The 18,041-nt window shown below is 35.5% G+C and overlaps 1 long non-coding RNA gene across 2 annotated transcripts in view; it reads right to left on the bottom strand.

Moving 5' to 3' along the window:
* Window positions 1-2,554: 2,554 nt before the first annotated feature.
* The window catches only part of LOC306666413, a 39,761-nt gene continuing 24,274 nt past the window's right edge, over window positions 2,555-18,041 (bottom strand). Inside the window, exons 2-3 of one of the 2 annotated variants that reach the window (XR_013765303.1) lie at window positions 7,818-7,892; window positions 2,555-2,625 (exon numbers count right to left, since the gene is read on the bottom strand). This is a non-coding gene — a long non-coding RNA (uncharacterized lncRNA). Of the gene's footprint in view, window positions 2,630-7,817; window positions 7,893-18,041 lie in introns of both variants that reach the window. The other variant, XR_013765304.1, reaches the window with a different exon arrangement.

Below are 18,041 nucleotides of genomic sequence, written 5' to 3'. Positions count from 1 at the left end.
ATAATCACTAAAAAGTTAAGGATGCTTTTCTGTGTGATTTAAAATAAAAATAAGGTTAAATCCTAAATATGGTTGCATCTTTCGAACAATTCAAAAGTTACACATACAATGAAATGAGGACCGCTCCTCACTGGACTCACTAATTCCACATTATTTGTTTTCATCCTTTCTTTTCCTATTCATTTGGGTGCTCTGCTTAGCCAGTGCCCTGAAAAACCTGTTTCTATCTGTTGAGGATTCCAACTCTATTTCTGCCTCCACAAAGCCAGTGCTCTAGAATGCTCCCTTGCTGACATGTCCTCTGGTGGTGATCAATTATATTATAGATCAGTTACACTCTTCTGCTTTCTTTTAAAGTGAACCACCAAACCCTCAAAAAAGGTAAGCAAAGGCAGAGAGAAGTGACATTTTGATCTTTATTAGGCAATGTGGAATGAATAGAATAAAATAATGCAAAATGTCCAGGAATTGGATTATGCACATGTGACCACATATGACTTTAAGAAGGGCACAATTAGAAAATTTGAGGGATACGTTACCCCGCGACGGATTCTTTTTTGTTTTGTTCCTGCAGGAACAATTGAAAAGTAGAAATGAAAACATGTAAGACGAGCAGCAGTCTTTGCTTCACAAGAACACTTGTGAAGAAAATGGAGCTTCTTTGGAACTACTTAAAGACACCATCTGCTATATTTTTCCAAAATACACCTCCACCTTGCAGGGTAGTTGAGAGTGAGGTGTGTGCGAAGGACGGACAGACATCGACTTCAGCTTGCTTGACAATTTGCAATTTCTCCCTGTCTGTTACTTGTAGTAGTCTCTTGGGTAAAATACTCAGGCGCTCATATTTGTGTTTTGCCCTCTTCCAGTCCCATCCCTCTATTCTTCTCCTCCAGAGGGCGCCACTTCTACCAGGAACTCTAAATTGCTGGCGGGGAGCGGGTGGGATTTGGATTTGGCAAGGACGGGAGCTGTCCAGGATCTGTGCCCCAAACCTTTGTGCTGCCTTTGGATCCTTGACCCCTCATCGCGGGCTCATCCCCAATCCCATCCGGGTTGCGTGGGGGCGCACAGGCTCCGCCAGCTGCTCCGCTCCTCGTCTCGGGCCAATTGCCCCAGAGATCTAGATTTAACCCTAGGAGAGAAGGTAGGGACGCAGGTGTCCTACTCCTTTACAATCTTCATCCGGATTTCCCCCTTCTTGTTGCATTCTAAGGTGTCCCTCCCCACCCCCAGCCCCCTCTCCAGGTAATTTTCTTCTGCCCCTTTGAGGTTCACTAAGAATGGTCAAAGAGGGCAGAAAGAGAAAAAATAGCCAATAAATGACTGGGAAGGATTTCCAAAACATCACACTGCCTCGTTTTAGTGGTACCACTGTCCTATGTTCTGTGTGGCATCGTGGGTTTATAGTCTTCCCCCAGACAAATGCAGAGAGCTCCTTGAGACCAGGGCTGCTGTTAACCTGCCTTTGAATCCTGAAAAGGCACAACATGCACAGTGTTGACTGATATTTGATAAATAATGACTTAGGTCGTGATTTGGGGAAGGCTTCCATATGTATATGTTCTTTTATTTGAATTTGACTTATAATTGGAAAAGCAACAAATATTTACTACCTTGTTGAAAATCTTATACTCACCCATTTATACATACAATTAGTAAGACTATGCTAGCTTAAGCATCTACTTCTTGATTGTTAATAGAAACATGGTGGAATATTTTTGTTTTTAAAAAAGTTTAGAGGACTGGGAGTGTAACTTACTTAGTACAGCACTTGCCTAGCATGCATGAAGCCCTGGGTTCACCTCCCAAAAAAATAATAAGAATTCAATTAATTAATTAAAATTCAAAAAAAATTTAAACTTGTTAACATGAAAAAAGTGAAAAAGAATTATCACATCCTAACCTTCTTTTCTTCCCCCTGATATTCTGGAGACTAGAAGTCTGCAGTTAAGGTGTCAGTCTCTCTCTGTCTTCATGTGACTTTCTTCATGTTTGAATTTCCCTCCTCTTATAAGATACCAATACTTGATTTAAGACCCATCCTAATCCATTCTGACTTCATCTTAACCTTGTTACAGCTGCAAGACTCCATGTTTAAATAAAGCCCCATACTTAGATCTTGGATTTTAAAGGGACACAATTCAACCCAGTTCAATGCTTATATTTGGATATTTCAATATTCTAGTCTCAATAATTGTCAGAACATACACAGATGTTTACTGACAATAATGGAATTAAAATAGAAAACAAAAGCAAAAAAGAAATATATAAAATCCCTACATACTTGGACTTATGAAAACACTATCACATTTCTAAGTAATTTTAGAATTATACACAAGCTAATTTTAGAAATATCCAAAGGAAGGAATCAGAAGAAAAATGAGAAGTGTTTTAAAATAAATGTTACTGAAATCATAATAAACCTAATATCTGTTCTTTATAGATTTATCTAGAAAATTGGCTTCTGATGAACATTTGAATGAGGGTAAAAAAGAATGAGGGTAAGTTAAATGCAGTGTCACACACCTGTAATTCCAGATATTTGGGAGGCTGAGGCAGAAGGATCACAAGTTCAAGACCAGCCTTATCAACTTAGTAAACCCCAAGCAACTTAGGAAGACCCTGTCTCAAAATAAAAAATACAAAGGGTTAGGGATGTGACTCAGTGGTTAAGCACCCCTTCGTTTAATCTCTACTATCAAAAAAAAAAAAAAAAAAAAGACAGAGAGAATGAGATGATTTCACCCAGCTGAATAGACTACCTGTAAGTTGGTTGTTTGAAACATACTTTTTTTTATTTCATTAAAAGGTTGATTTCAGTTAGTATACTTACCTTATGTTCTATGATATAGTACCTATGCATTATGGAATTCTATGGAACTCTATGGAATTAGACAAGCTCTTAAATAGAATTAACCAAGATGTACAAGCTCTCAACTACTTGGGTGATTTCACACACACACACACACACACACACAAACACAAACACACGCACGCACACATACACACACATACACATATACTATATGGCATAATTCATGTACATATGTTTGTGTATGCATATACATATATATATAAAATATGCCAGTTTTCACAGGGTTTGCTAAGCTGTGATCTATGAAACAAGAAGCTCAATGAGCCTTACTTAATATTTAGATTTTCAATTGCATGTGTGTTTCTCTGGAAAGAGATCTACAGTTTTCATTTGGTTTTCGGAGGAATCCATGAACCTAAAACTTTAAAAGCCTTTTTTAGAGATACAAGCATATTTCATTGCTATTCTTTGCTCTCAGTATTCTCTTCCCTGAAGGGACTTTGCTTTGGTCTTGTTTTGTTATTGATATTTTGGATGCCCAGATAGTGCACTTTGCAAGACACTGGGAATGAGCCTTTTAAAGCAAAAAAAAATGGCCAGATATGGTAACACAATCCTGTTTGAGACCCTTGACTTGTTTAAAATCTAAGTAGCATTGCGTCTCTTTGTAATAAAGATATAATAAGTATGGAAACAATTGTAAGCTGCCTCTGAAGCCAGAAATTAAATAAATAAATGCAGTGCTGCACATTTTTTATTTGAAAACATTTGCAAATGACTTGCAAGGCATAAACACTGGCCAAAAGTCATAGCTAAGCATTGTGTTTGAAAAATAATTTATTTTTAAGCCAAAAGCTATTTAGGAATCAGCTGTTCATTTCCTAATTATTAAATTGGGACTAAAACCAGGAAAACATGTTTAAAGTGTTATGCTTTAAGTGTTCCATTTAGGTTTAATGTTCATAACAATTTTAAAAATCCAAACAAAATTGGTCAATAGCCTATGTAAACAGTCATGTTGAACTGAAGAAGATTCCTCTGTTTAGATTAACAAGAAAGTGGTGCTAGAGGCAGCTTGGTAAATGATGTGAATTAAATTTAACAAAACAAATGTGTACTAGAAGAAATGATTCTACACATATGTTCTGAATGCTTCTGCTTAGATTAATGTTTTCCTGCAATTAAGACTGTTTCTAGACAAATATTGTAGCTGTGAAGATGAATCTACAGTAGGTAAGGTATTTGATTATTCAGAGCCAAGAGATGAGAATTATGTTAGAAAAATATTCAATGACTAAAAATACTTTGGAATTTCTAACCATAGAACATATAAAAATTTTAGTCTGTATAACAATCAATAATGGAAACTAAAAATGAATCCAAGTTTGCAATGTCTTCAAGATGTGTCTACATTATATAGTGTGGGAAAAACAAGTAGCTTAGCTGGAATTCCATTTAAGTCATAGGTAGCTCTCCTTTGCCTCTGGGTAAAATATTCTGCCACTTCCCCTTGATTGTGACCCAACATCCACCTTGGAATCCACTTCCATCTTGGAAGAGGGTTGGTGAATGTATATGATTAGATAGCCTTAATAAATCTTGATAATTTACTTTCAGAAGGGGTAGACTAGAAATATAGTAAAACACACCTTCTCTGACTTAGCAGTGTGTTTTGCACATTATGGTATTAAACATGGGTTTTGTTTCAGAGTTTCACCAGACATGGAGTTAATGTATTAATTACTGTAAATTCATGTAAGGGTAAGAGTTCTGAGTCCAGAAAAGAAGACATTTAGAATGCAGCTTACTCTCAGCTGTCTCAAATTGGTCTCTGGACAACCCAGTGGACCAAGCCTCTGCTGCTTTCCTCTGACTGCTCTGAGTCATAGAATTGACAAAACCACATACTTAAACCATGTTTCCTAACTTAGTTTAACAATAAGACTCCAAGTTGAGGTTTAGGTACATTTTGCCTATTTTTTCCCAATTCCCAAGAGGTAATATCCAAATGGTACTGAAGGTACAAGAAGGAAAACTGAGGTATTCTGAGAAATGGTGTTTGGCAATCCTAAGTACTATCTATGAAGACTTGCTCCTTCCTGGCTTCACCTTCATACATAAGGTACAAGCTCAAAAACCCACAGGGCCACGTGGTACATGTGAAGTTCAGTAGAGAATAAAATAGATAATCTCATAAAATAATCACTGTCCCATTCCACCTGTCACCTTACAAAAAGAACATGAAGTATGGCTTTTGAAGATTCTTTCATGATAATATATATCTGAATGGGAATATTCCTGATTTTTAAATATGAACACTAATTACAAATTCCCATAATATGGTGTAGACCTGCAGGTGTAGGAGCCAAAATATTTTTATAAGTCTGTGATCTCTGGGAAAACTTCTTCTTGGAACAAACTTGGCCATGTGGCCATGGAAACTTGGTTATGTGACCTAATATCTAGGGCTTCAGTGATCTCATCTGCAGATGGATGAGTCGGTTGTCCTAGCAACAGTCTCTGGAATCCCTGGCAAGGTGAGCATGCATCTATTCTGTGTTAGTCAGCTTTTCTTCACTGTGACAGATTCCTGAGAAAAGCAGCTTAGGGGAGGAAAAGATTTATTTTGGTTCCCAATTCCAGAGGTTTCACTACATGTTCAGTTGGCTCCCTTGCTTTGGGCCTGAAATGAGGCAGAACGTCATGGTGGAAAAGCATGGGTAATATAAACCCTTCCAGGGCACGTCAACTTTGACCTATTCCTCCAACTAGACACCACTTCCTACATTTCCACCACCTCCCCATAGTCCATTCAGCCATGATGGATAAATGCTTTGATGAAATCACTGATCCTCATGATCCAGTCACTTCCCCAAACCTCTATCTCAATGCATAGGTGTACTGGGAACCAAGCCTTCCATATATGGATCTTTGAAGAATGCTTCATATCTAAATCATAACAGATTCTAAATTATAATCATCCTCTCACCCCCAATTCCAGCTCTCAGATGAGGGCACGGCTAACCAAGAATCAACTGTACCTCAGTCTAGCACATTCCTGTGTGACTCAGCTTTCCCCATTTGATAGCACATCAATTTTTTTAAATTTACTATAAAAACAATAGTTATCAACCAATTAAAATGTTTAAATACAAATAAACAGGACAATCTCTTCCAAACATTCATATATTCCCACCAAATATCTTGAAATAGATCCTTCTCGTTATTTTTCTATGTACATATGTGTCATTTTTAGAAAACCATCATATCCAATGTACTTTTGTGTAGCCTGACTTTTTTACTTAATATATTTTTCAATAAATACTAAGTGTTTAAAGGAGCCTGAATACAATTCTTATAAGATTAATCTCAATCCACTTTATTCAACAGGATGAATATGTCCAGGTTGTCAAGATTATATTGTTGAGGATCCAAAAAATACAAAGTTATCCTCCCCTACGCAAATGACTTTCTCCAAATCACATGGTAATTTAATGATAAAATTCTCAAAATGGTAAGAAATCTCAGATTGTTGCCTTATAATAATAAATCCTACAAAATCTGGAGTAAAAACAGATCAAAACACATTTATTACATCACAAAGAATGTCCTTTAACTATAAAGACAAAATATTGGAGAACATCAGATGCTAATAGTCAGAATAGCAAACTTAGAGAAAAGGGGGAAAAGAAAGAAGGGTCACTGCAACCCAACTCAAAGAAATCTAGAATATATATGTGATTATTAAGAGAAAAAATAAATATCATTTACATATTAACATATATTAAGTGCATCTGTCCATCAATAAAGTACATGTCAAAAATATAAGTAAAACGTCAGTTACTTTAACCCTCTTTTCCACTAAACCTCTTACTAACCACTAACTTTTAAAAAATTAATTTCAGACTCACAATGGTACAAATTTTTGTTCACATTTTCCTGGAGGCTCTAATTAGTGAAATAAATGATCAGCAGACTCAGTTCAAAACTGAGAATAAGAAATCAACTTTAAGGTGACATCTGTGCTGACCCTCCTTTCAATCCCTGGCCCTCTCTTGACTATAAACTGACTGTTACAAAAGCAAAACACTGGGTGCTGCAAAATACTGAAATGCTTGTCTTAGAAAAAAAAATTATTTATCAATAGTTCAATAGTTTAAAATATAGTACAGACTTTATTCCCAAGCAAATTTCTTTATGAGATTTGTTTTAAATAAACTTCAGTCCTATCAAAAGTAAAATTTTGCAGAAAAACATGTACTAGTGGATGTGATTTGTTCAAAAGTCTCACAGTCTATCAGACTTCTGTGAGCCGCTGTCAATTTCCATTAATCTATCAAAAAAAGGGGACAAAAATCTATTCAAGATGCTTGATCACTATTTTATATTCATATTTAAAAATTATTAGACCCATTCAAAGTTGACATAATTTTCCATATTTTAGTTTCCTTCAAATACAAGGCCACTGATAAACTTCCTTGCAAGCATCCTGTTCTCCATTTCTGAGATTAAATAAATCAATTACGTGAAATCATCTTGCAATATGGCTACTTCCTTTCCAGAATATTCTTATAAAAATTTAACAAGATGATTTTAAAACATCTCATCAATGTTGTTTTTATAAAGCAATGGTTAGTTGTAAACAGTCTTTTAGGTCTCAAGGAGATTCAAGATACTTCAAAGACTTGTTCTAAACTCCCTAAATCCAGGTTTCTCTCATATATTTGCTAAAACAAAGTATGTTAAGTTCAATGCTAAAAATGTTTTTAAGTATTTCATTATGCACTAGGAAAGTTTAAGGGGATTTTATTCTAAGAAATAGACATTTTCTGGAATTTTCATTTTTACTAATTTTTTTCAAAAGATAAACAAGTGCCTATGTTCACTGCTTTTCTGCAAAGTCCCCAAACTTATTAAAGAAATAACATATCTCTTCTGCCCGAGGCAATATATAGTAAGATATTGTTATATAGGTTGAAAAAAAGAAATTCTTCACAACCTTGTTCTTACAGATCGTCTTCTTGGTTACTCTTCTTATCAGGAAAGAGGATGATCTGTCTTCTTTTAGTATATCCTATTGCTCAATGGCAAGAAAAAACAAATAAAGGCCATTTTGACAATTTTTAGAAGTTTTTGCATATATTAACCACAAAAAGCCTACTATCTGAACTGTTTAGTTAATATGAAGTGATATGTACATGCTTTTAAACTCTGAGTCGAATCACTTATAAGTATGTGCACAATGGTTAATGAATAAAGCTAAAATCATAGTATATGCTTTTCCCTAGTAAACTTTAAGTGATGATCTAGACCTGATTTAGACTGGCAAGTTTAGGTTATTGAAAATAAAGATACCCCAATTTCTGAGGATATTATCTTTTTATTTCACAAGAAAGGTTCAGTTGAGCTGAATAAAATAATTCGTCAGCTTTCCACTGCTCTTTCCTGGGAGGAAAAAAAAGTCTTAAAGAATGATAATTTGTTATTTCTTGTTGTAGTACATATTTTGAAATTTTTACAACCCAAAGGAACACGGATAATTCTTTAATGTCCATTTCCTCTAATATAAAACAACATGTATCCCTGCCACTGGCTGGACATATTCTCCTCAATTATAAAATCAGAGAATAAAAGAAGCAAATGTTTTCCTACTTGCTCATTGCTTATTTACCCATGCAAAGTGGTAGAGACTTTAAGAAACATTCATTTACATGCCTATTTTTTCCAAGTGACATTTTATAATGTTCCCATCACATGTGTAACAGAAAGAAGATTCTACATACTCACAAGGACATTGAAGAGTCATCTATGTATTGTTTAAGAGAGAGTCTTATTGTGAAATTTATTAAGAATTAAATAATTCATCATTCTTTATTTTTCTACATTTTCAAATTTTTCCAAGATGGATTAAATGTTTCTATTTTGTTAAAAAGAAAGAAATTAGAATTGTGGTTTTAAAATTCCAAGTCTTCATCTTCATCCCTCAGTTTCCTAATCTGTTTAAAAACAAAAAAAAAAAAAAAAAAACACCCAGGAGTAATAAAAACCAAAGATACCAAAGATATGAGGTCTTCTCTTTCTTCCTGGAGGAAAAAATATACAATTGGTTTTTACTTGATAATTTGTAATGATTGCTGTGAAAAAAATGCTTATAGTGAAAATGGAGTTTATTCTGTCTCCCATTACAAAATTAACAACTTAACAACTGTCATTTTATTTCCTTCTGACAATCCTAATCAAGAATCTATATTACAAGCACTATGTTCCTAGTTCTATTAGTTGGTAGAAAGTAGCAAATGCAAATTCTTTTTATATACCCTTCTTTTCTCACATGTGAGCTCTTGCGCGCGCGCACACACACACACACACACACACACACACACACACACACAAAGTTATGTATCTGGGCACAGGGTAATTATTTAAGCAATTACTGGACATTTTCTGGGCACATGGTATTGGGCAATAACTCTCTCTCTCTCTCTCTCTCTCTCTCTCTCTCTCTCTCTCTCTTTCTGAGATACTAGTAAAGTGACACATAAATACTTGTTAGAGATCAGGGCCTGCCTCTAGGTACTGAGCGTCCAGGTTCTTGAAGCAAGAAGTTCCATGTTGACTGCAGTTTCTTTGTTCTTCTCTCTATTCTCTTCAACATCCAGACCCCTTATTAAGAATCTCCCAAAGCAGAAAGACTCAGAATTGTCAAAACAATCTGAGCAAAAAGAGCAATTCTTAAAGTACCACAATATCTGATTTAGGTATACTGGAGCCATTGTAACAAAACTAGCATGATATTGGCATAAAAACAAATGTGGTATTTGCCAATGGAATAGAATAGAGGACACAGAAATAAATCTACGCAGTTATAGTCATTTGATTCTTGATAAAGGTGCCAAAAAGACAGCCTCTTAAAAAATGGTTCTGGTAAAACTGTATATCCACATGTAGAAGACTGAAAGTAGATCCCTATCTCTCACTCTACAAAAATCAACTCAAAATGAATCAAAGACCTAAAACTGGTAGAAAACAAAAGGGAAACACTTCAAGGTATAGGCACAGGCACTCCAACTGTTCAGAAAAATAATAGCAAGAATCAACAAATGGGATTATATCAAATTTAAAACTCTGCAAAGCAAAAGAAACAATTGAGTGAAGAAACAGTCTACAGAATGGGAGAAAATCTTTGCCACCTACGCTTCCAACAGAGGATTAATATCCAGCATATACAAAAAACTCAAAAACTAAAAAACAAACAAAAAATAACCCAATCAATAAAGGACAAAAGAACTAACTAGAAAACTCTCAAAAGAAGAAACACAAATGGTCAACAAATATATAAAAAAAAAATGTTCAACATCTCTAACAATTGGAGAAATGCAAATCACAACTATATTGAGATTCCGTCTCATCCTAGTCAGAATGGCTATCATCAAGAATACAGAAAGCAGAGCCAGGCACAGTGGTACATGTGACTCTAAAGACTGAGGCAGGATGATCTCAAGTTCAAGGTCAGACTCAGAAAAAAGAAAAGAATACAAAATAAACAATAAATGCTGGAGAAGTCTTAGGGAAAATGGGACCCTTATACATTATTTGTTGGGAATGTAAATTAGTAAAGTCACTTTGGAATTCAGTACAGAGGTTCCTCAAAAAACTAAAACTAGAACTACCATATGATTCAGCTATACTTCTTGCTATACAGGAAAGGAATTAAAGTCAGCGTACTATAGCGATACCTGCATATCAATATTTATCACAGCACTATTCACAATAGCCACATTATAGACTGAGACTAAGTGCCCATCAGTGGATGAATGGTAAAGAAAATGTGCTATGTATACACAATAGAATATTACTTGGCCATAAAGAAGAACAGAGTCATGTCATTTGCAGGAAAATAGATAGAACTGAAGACCATCATGTTAAGTGAAACTAGTCAGACTTAGGAGATGTATTGTATGTTTTCTCTCATACGTGGAATCTAGGGTGGGGGGAAACTACATGAAAATAGAAGGGAGACAATTAGAGAAAAAAAGGGATCAGGGGGATGAGGAAGGCAAGGATAAGGAGAGATGGGGAGTGTATATGATCAAAGTATGTCATACACATGTACAAACATACCACAGTGAAGTCCATTATTCTTCATAATTAATATGCACTAAAAAAGAATCTCCGAAACTAATATTTAAAATTTATATTCCCAATGAAATACATGCTGATTTTCCAATTATTCATTCCTTTTTCCTAGACCATGAGCCTTAACTACATATATAATAAAGTCGTCCAAACTTGTAACCAACCAGGTAATAAAACTATCATGATTATACTGCAAGGAGACAAGTAAGTAAGTAAGTATCCTTAGATTAACATGAAAATTACATAACTACATTCTAAAGACCATAGTCAATATTTCCTTTTCTCCTATGAAGATAAGAGAAATCTGCATTTTATGGCATACCTCTTCCATCATACATTGTATCTTTTATTCACTTATCTTTGTGTCTTCTAAATCTAATTGGAAGTCAGAAGACAAGCTATCTATTCAGTGGTTTTAGAGAGCAATTTGTATGCTACTGATGTCAATATTCCTATAGAAAGTATCCTGATGTACTATAATTATTGTATCCTATTTTGAAGACAGTTTGTTAGGATACTACTTGTCCTGTAATATGTAAATTATGTGAAGTTAGAAATCTGTGTAATTAAGAAGATAAACATGTATGGCTACCGGAACTAAGTTTATTTATATCCATGAAAAGATATCAGGCCTTATTTCTTTTCTTGCAAAGAAAATTATTGGAGAACCATTCTGCAATTAAAAAATCCTATACATGAGATAGCCAAACACATTGTAAAATAGTTTTAAGATTCTTCATTGTATTGTAGCACCTTCCTACAGTGTGTAAACCCCAAATATGCTTGGTGCTGTGGAGAAACACACTTGGGGAAAACTTTCCAAAGCTCGGGAATGTTTGTTGTGTGGTATCTCTTTTGATGTGCTCTATACAGGAAAGGAGAATCAAGAGTTTTGGCCAATAAGATGTCAACTTAGTGTGGTACCTTCACCTGAGCTCAATATCATAGGAACTATGCTGCCATGTTTAAAATCCTGTTCTCAGAACCACTGACCTCATCCAATTCCAAGGCCACCTCTTGCCTAAACAGTTTTTAAGAGACTTCAAGTTAAGGGATACAACTTGTGCCCAGGTTCAGACTTAGATGTAGTCAAATCAAAATGACACATGAGGGAAAAGAAATTGGAAAGCCCTGAATCCTGTTGAATCTCATGACATTAACTTTAAACTTCATATAGCTTAGGAGCACCCATGTTTCCTTTCAAATGAAATATAATCCTGAATTTGCAATGCTGAGATAATAAAAGAGTCAATGATATCCCTTGGGTAGGGGGCATGATGATTTTAACCCCACAGCCATAACCTGAATAACTAGAAACTATCTCTTTAAAATACTCTCCTGAAAATTTAAGATCTACTTTATTTACTTTGAGACATCACACACATTGAGATCTCTGCAAAAAATGTTACTGATGCCTGCCACCAAGGTGAATTTTATTGTTCTGCATTATCTGCATTTATTAACATCAGTTACATAGCAACAACCACCAACTCTATAATTAATTCTGTATAATGTAAACCTTACAGTTGGAATTAAGTCAGTTTTTTCACATATAGTAAATTGTTGTGCACTACAAATTATATGTTCCATGTAATTTTTGAACTTCAAAAAGAGCTTACCTGTTCTGAAAGCTGCTAAGTGAATCTATATAATAAATATCTAAATAATAAATATATAATAAATATATTTATATTATAAAATAACAATAAAGTAAAATTTATATTTTTATTTTACATTAAAATAAAAATAAATAATAAAAATAAATATTGTATAATATCCTGAAGCAGGAAGATTTAATACCTATGTTTGGAAATTTAATATTTTAGCCTCTCTCAAATAATTCCTCAGCTCAAAGCCCAAACTTGAGCAGCATTTTATGCATTTTAACAGGGAGAATATAAATCCTTAGTTATATTGGCAAAGAAGAAATTCATCAGTATCAACAATATCAGTCCTGTGTTAACTGTTAGATGAATATCTGAGTGTATGGCTCCTTAATACAAGGAACACATAGAAGTGCCAACAACTATCCATCCAGCCCAGTTTTATAGCATGTTATCTTCCTACAGTTCTACTTTAGAAACAACAAATGTTTTAAAATGTATATTGGAGTCAGATTCATCCAAGTTACAGGGCACAAAATCATAAATATTCTAACCATCCCCTATAGTCACAGAAATCAAATACTCGCTGATAATACCAAACCAAAAAGAAGCAAAGGGACTCTGTTTATCAAATAGAACAGAATTCTATCTGAAGTGTATATGCTGTGGGCATATAAAAATTACAACATCAAACATCCAAAAATTTAGGACTAATAAAGTCAGAAAATAGCCATTCTATTTGCCCAGATGGAAATGCCATAAGTAAATATAGTTAATTCCTAATGTTTGGATGGACTCAATTTAGTTAACTTTATTAATTTGTGTTTTGCAAAAAAATATCAATTTTTTGATTCCCAGTTTCATTTCCTCTAACTGGTTCCAATGAATAGAAAAATTAAGTAGCACTTTACTCCTATAGTGCTTCTTAGAAATAAATTACATGCATATACCAAGGAAAACAATGCACAGTGTGGTAAACCAGCAGGAAAACTTGGAGTAGAATTTAATTTCTTTCAAGATAGAGGAGAAATTTTCATAATATCTCATTACAGATCAGGCAGTGTTTGGCCCAACCTATACAATCAAATCAGAACGGAGCACAAAAACTTGTACATGAATGTTCACAGAAGAAGTATTCATAACAGTCAAAAATGGGGGGGAAACCCTAATATCCATCAACTAATGAATGAATAAATTAAATGTAGCACATCCGCACAATAGAATGCTATTCAGTCATAAAAAGGAATAAAGCATCAGTACAGGCTGCAACATGGATGAACCTCAAAAACATGCTAAGTGAAAAAATTCTGTTGCAAAAATTCACGTTATATTATTTAATTTACATAAAATTCCCAGAATAGACAAATCTATAGTGACAAAGTAGATCAGTGGTTGCCTAGAGCTGAGTGGAGGAGGGGTAATGAGAGGAAACCTCTTGCCAATGAGCAAGAGGTTTCTGAGGGAGAGAGGGATGAAAATGTTTACAATTAGACTTTATAATGGTTGTGCAATCCTGTGAATATACTAAAAATCCTTGAAGTGCACATGATATGTGCATTGTATCTCAATCAAATTGTCTTTTAAAACACAGAGAGGAGACTTGAATAGTTTTCTGGGGTTAGATTTGTTTGGATATACAATCATCCACTTCATTTTCTACATATCTCAAATTCACTAGAAAATTATTATCACCTCTACTTTGTGTGATACTGTAATTCCTGTATTTCAAAATTATGTTAAAGATTTTTGGTCTCTCCATTTAAAAAGCTGAGACACTTAAAAAGCACAACAGATGTTTTAAAAAATAATGTCAAAAAAGGATACTCAAAAGTGATATAATATCACAATTGGCATGGTATTTATCTTAATCTTTTATTCCCCACTTTTTCGTTGCTGTTTTTCTGTACTAGGCTATAATAATTTGCTTCAGCTTTACCAGAGTGAAGCTTTGTTTTCATGCTCATCAACATTAACTTTCAGCTAACCATTTACCTTGGGCATTATCAAAAACTATTTTTTCAGGATAAGTTAATAATACCTAAGACAACACTGTTATGCTCTGTCACCCATCAAAATATTCTGGAGTAAGAAAAATGTCAATTGTTTTAACTGACCTTACACAGTTTAACTGTCAAATAAATTCTATAATGGACAACTTAGAAATCTAATTTGGTAATCCTAAGAAACTCCCTTTGAGTTCCTCCCTCATGTTCTCTAAAAGGTTCAAGAAACAGCAATTACAACATTGACATCTAGCTGCAACCTATGAAGTATTTCTTGTGCTCTCACTAATATTGTCTGTAAAATCATCCTAGCTTTCCTAGAACCTAGAAGATACTGTCTTCTAGTCAAAATGTTTATATGCTGGTATTTTCTAGCATTTCTGTTTGACAGAGAAACAAATTGGAAAACCTTATAAACAATAAACACCCCTGGCAACAACAATTATTTGTCACTCAGCTCCACCAAAGTTTCCAAATTTCTGAAATGCAGTAGATCCTTTCCAGAAGGAATATCTTACTAATTGCCAATTTATATCCATACCTTACCTTTAACTACAGTTTAAACCCCACCTCTAACCAACAAATCAGGCAAGATCTCGAAAATTGATTTATTAAGGTAAAATTCTCAGCTCAACAAAGTTCCAGAAGTTCCTGACCATCAATGATGCTACAATAGAAAGTAAACTGGAAAACATCATGGATCTTGGTAGAAAGCTGCATATCACAAGAACTGAGCTAATCTGGAGCTGATACAGGTGACTTCATAGATGAAATTGAAGTAGGAGCCTTTGCATAGACCATTGCCATCAGCTATCAATCAAAATGAGTTCATCTCTTTGAGAATTTAGAACTCTGCTCAGCAGCACAAAGGCAAAGACAAGCCGAAACAACTCCAGAGCCACGTCTCCTCTGCAAAACAATGTCTAAGGTGAAGTTTCAAATAAATCACCTAGAATAATCCATCTCCCCCAGAAACTCGTGTTTTAAAATATTAATACTGCATATACTTTATTTTCAGCCCTTTTTAAAGTTCAAGAGCTTTGCATTATAATCACATTCATGCAAAATGATCTGTAAAGAGTAAAATTTAGAAGGAGTCAGATATTAGATAAGGAAATTGAATGAAAAAATGATTACAGTGAAAGGAATATTGTAGGAAATATTATAATAATTTTATTTGTAGAAATAAAACCTACCTGACACATATATAGGAAAAGAAAATGTGTTTCCTCTTATATATGTTATTTCTCTCTGAAGCCAGTTTCATTTCTTTGAATAGGTTGACCATCTGCATTCCTATAACATTGATTTCTTCATGGATAATTTACTTTATCCATGAAAAGCAAATACATATATGCAGATATTATTTTTTTTCTGGAAGAACATCCATTACAAAATTGATGTTGACTGCTAAAATCTTTCAATTATCATTCCAATAAAATGAATGAGGTTTGCTGCTTTCTCCAATTTTTTTTTTTTTTTTTTTTTTACACTCAATAACGGTTTCAGAAGCAAATGAAACAATTCTCTCATTTTGGATACGTAGAAGTTTAAAGTCGTTCTTGACTTTACAAAAGTTACCTGTGGACCAATCCTGAGTTTCAGGTTAATTTCACACCCTCGCTCTCTCCCGGCTGCTCCCATAGGAAAGGGCAAAGGGCTCCACTGCCACATGCAAGATAGCAATCATCAGCTCTATTAAAACGGTTCCAAATCTCCCAGCCCCGCACTCCGGATTCACTTCAATTCCCGGTGTTAGCGCTTTCTAAGCGACAAGTTGATGGGGCAGAAGATGGGGAGGGAAAAGACCCTGGAAGCTGAGTGTTGGTTTTACTCGTTAGGTATCTGTTACATGTGAATTTCCTCCCGGCGCCAGCAGGTATTTTGAGCAGGCAACCAGAGGGATCCCAGAGGGAAAGGACGGGGTAGGAAAGATGGAGCTGTAAGTTTGGGGATCAAAGCTTTAAAGGTTACAGAGGAAATCGGTCAGATCCGGATTGATTTGCCAAAGCGCTTTAAGTGGAATGCAGAAGATACTTTTAATTTCGAGGCTTAGAACAGCTGGGCAAGGGAGAGGAAAGGTAGGGAGTAAACAAGGTCCCAGAGGAGAGATCACACGCGACAGGACCTCAAGGAAGGTGGGAGGCTTTATTCACACATTTAACTCTGGGGACCCCAGAGGGCACTTCAGCAGGCAGATTATGCCAGTATGCCGGGAATGGTCTACCACTTCGCCCAGTGGCTCCGGAGAGCCTCGAGGTAGGCCGAAGCTATGGGGACCGGAGAGGGGCGTTGACAGTGGAGCAGAGGCCGCAGCAAGCCTCCCTGGAGGTCCAGGAGGCAGACCATGAAAGCCCGGCAGCCTGTTGAAGCGCACAGTAAAAGTGACTGCGATTTATTTGGATTGGTCACTATAAAGGTCTTTGCAGACAGCTATTTATCCCTGCGGAACCTTGACAAATTGACCGGGCAGTGCAAGAGAGGACCTTCCCTTTGACCCCCGGCGGTGCTGGGGCGGAAGGCAAGATCCTCCCACCTGCTCCCCACCCAAAGGGGAGCGTCTTCACCTGCTGCCGCGTGGCCGCAGCGCCGCCCACCCTAACCCGCCAAGGTGCCCATGACCGACTTGAGGGGTTCCAACCGCTGTCTGTGGTTCTCAGAGGAAGATTTCCGCTCATTCTCCAGCGACACTTTCTTCCCAGGTTCCGGGAAGGTAGCCAAATCTGCAATCTGTCTCGTGTGTCCTGCAGGTGACCCAGGACTCTGAAGCGTTCGACCTGGGTAAAAATCGCTTTGTTTGGCAGCATCAGAATCACTCACGTGAAAGGTCGTTTGGAAGTCATTTTTTTAAACATTGACAAGTGGTTGGAAGCTGACCTTTAATTCCATTTAATATAGAATACGGCAATAATATATACACTGTTTCTTAATAGACGATAACAACCCCAGTGTCACCGTATCTGTAGTAGATTCGCTCCAAAAGCCTGCAGTCCTTGATCTTCCTGTTCACGCAACAGAACGTTGAAAAGACCAAAACACTGCCATATTCATTCTTTCTTATTTCTGAACTTATTATTCTAAGAATTTGTCATTAATATATTAAGTGCTGCATTAAAGTCCTATTAAAGTCAAAATATTTGTACTATTTACCATCAAAAACGAATAGGTAAAAATTTAACTTCCAGTGCAATCAAAAGCAATTATTTCTCCAGTAGTGCACTCCTTTCAATGTAGTTTATTGTTGCCTCAGCGTTAAGGCCAATTCCATTTTATCAAGTATGCAAATATGCCAGTCTAAATACCTCATTTAAATGTGTAATTCTGCATAAGAACTCGGACTTGTCACTTTGCTTCCAGATCTGAAATCAGACTCTTTGGATGGTCTCTGAAAAGCTCTTCTACAAGCTGTGAGGTTATTTCTTTAATTGTTTGCTTTTATTTCGGTTAAAGACCTAGGACTGAATAATCTTTATCTGAATA

The sequence above is a fragment of the Sciurus vulgaris genome (genome assembly GCF_902686455.1).
Source record: "Sciurus vulgaris genome assembly, chromosome: 7".
Taxonomy (NCBI): Eukaryota; Metazoa; Chordata; class Mammalia; order Rodentia; family Sciuridae; genus Sciurus; species Sciurus vulgaris.
Note: the sequence above shows the minus strand (reverse complement) of the source record. Positions and strands in the feature narration are given on the sequence as shown.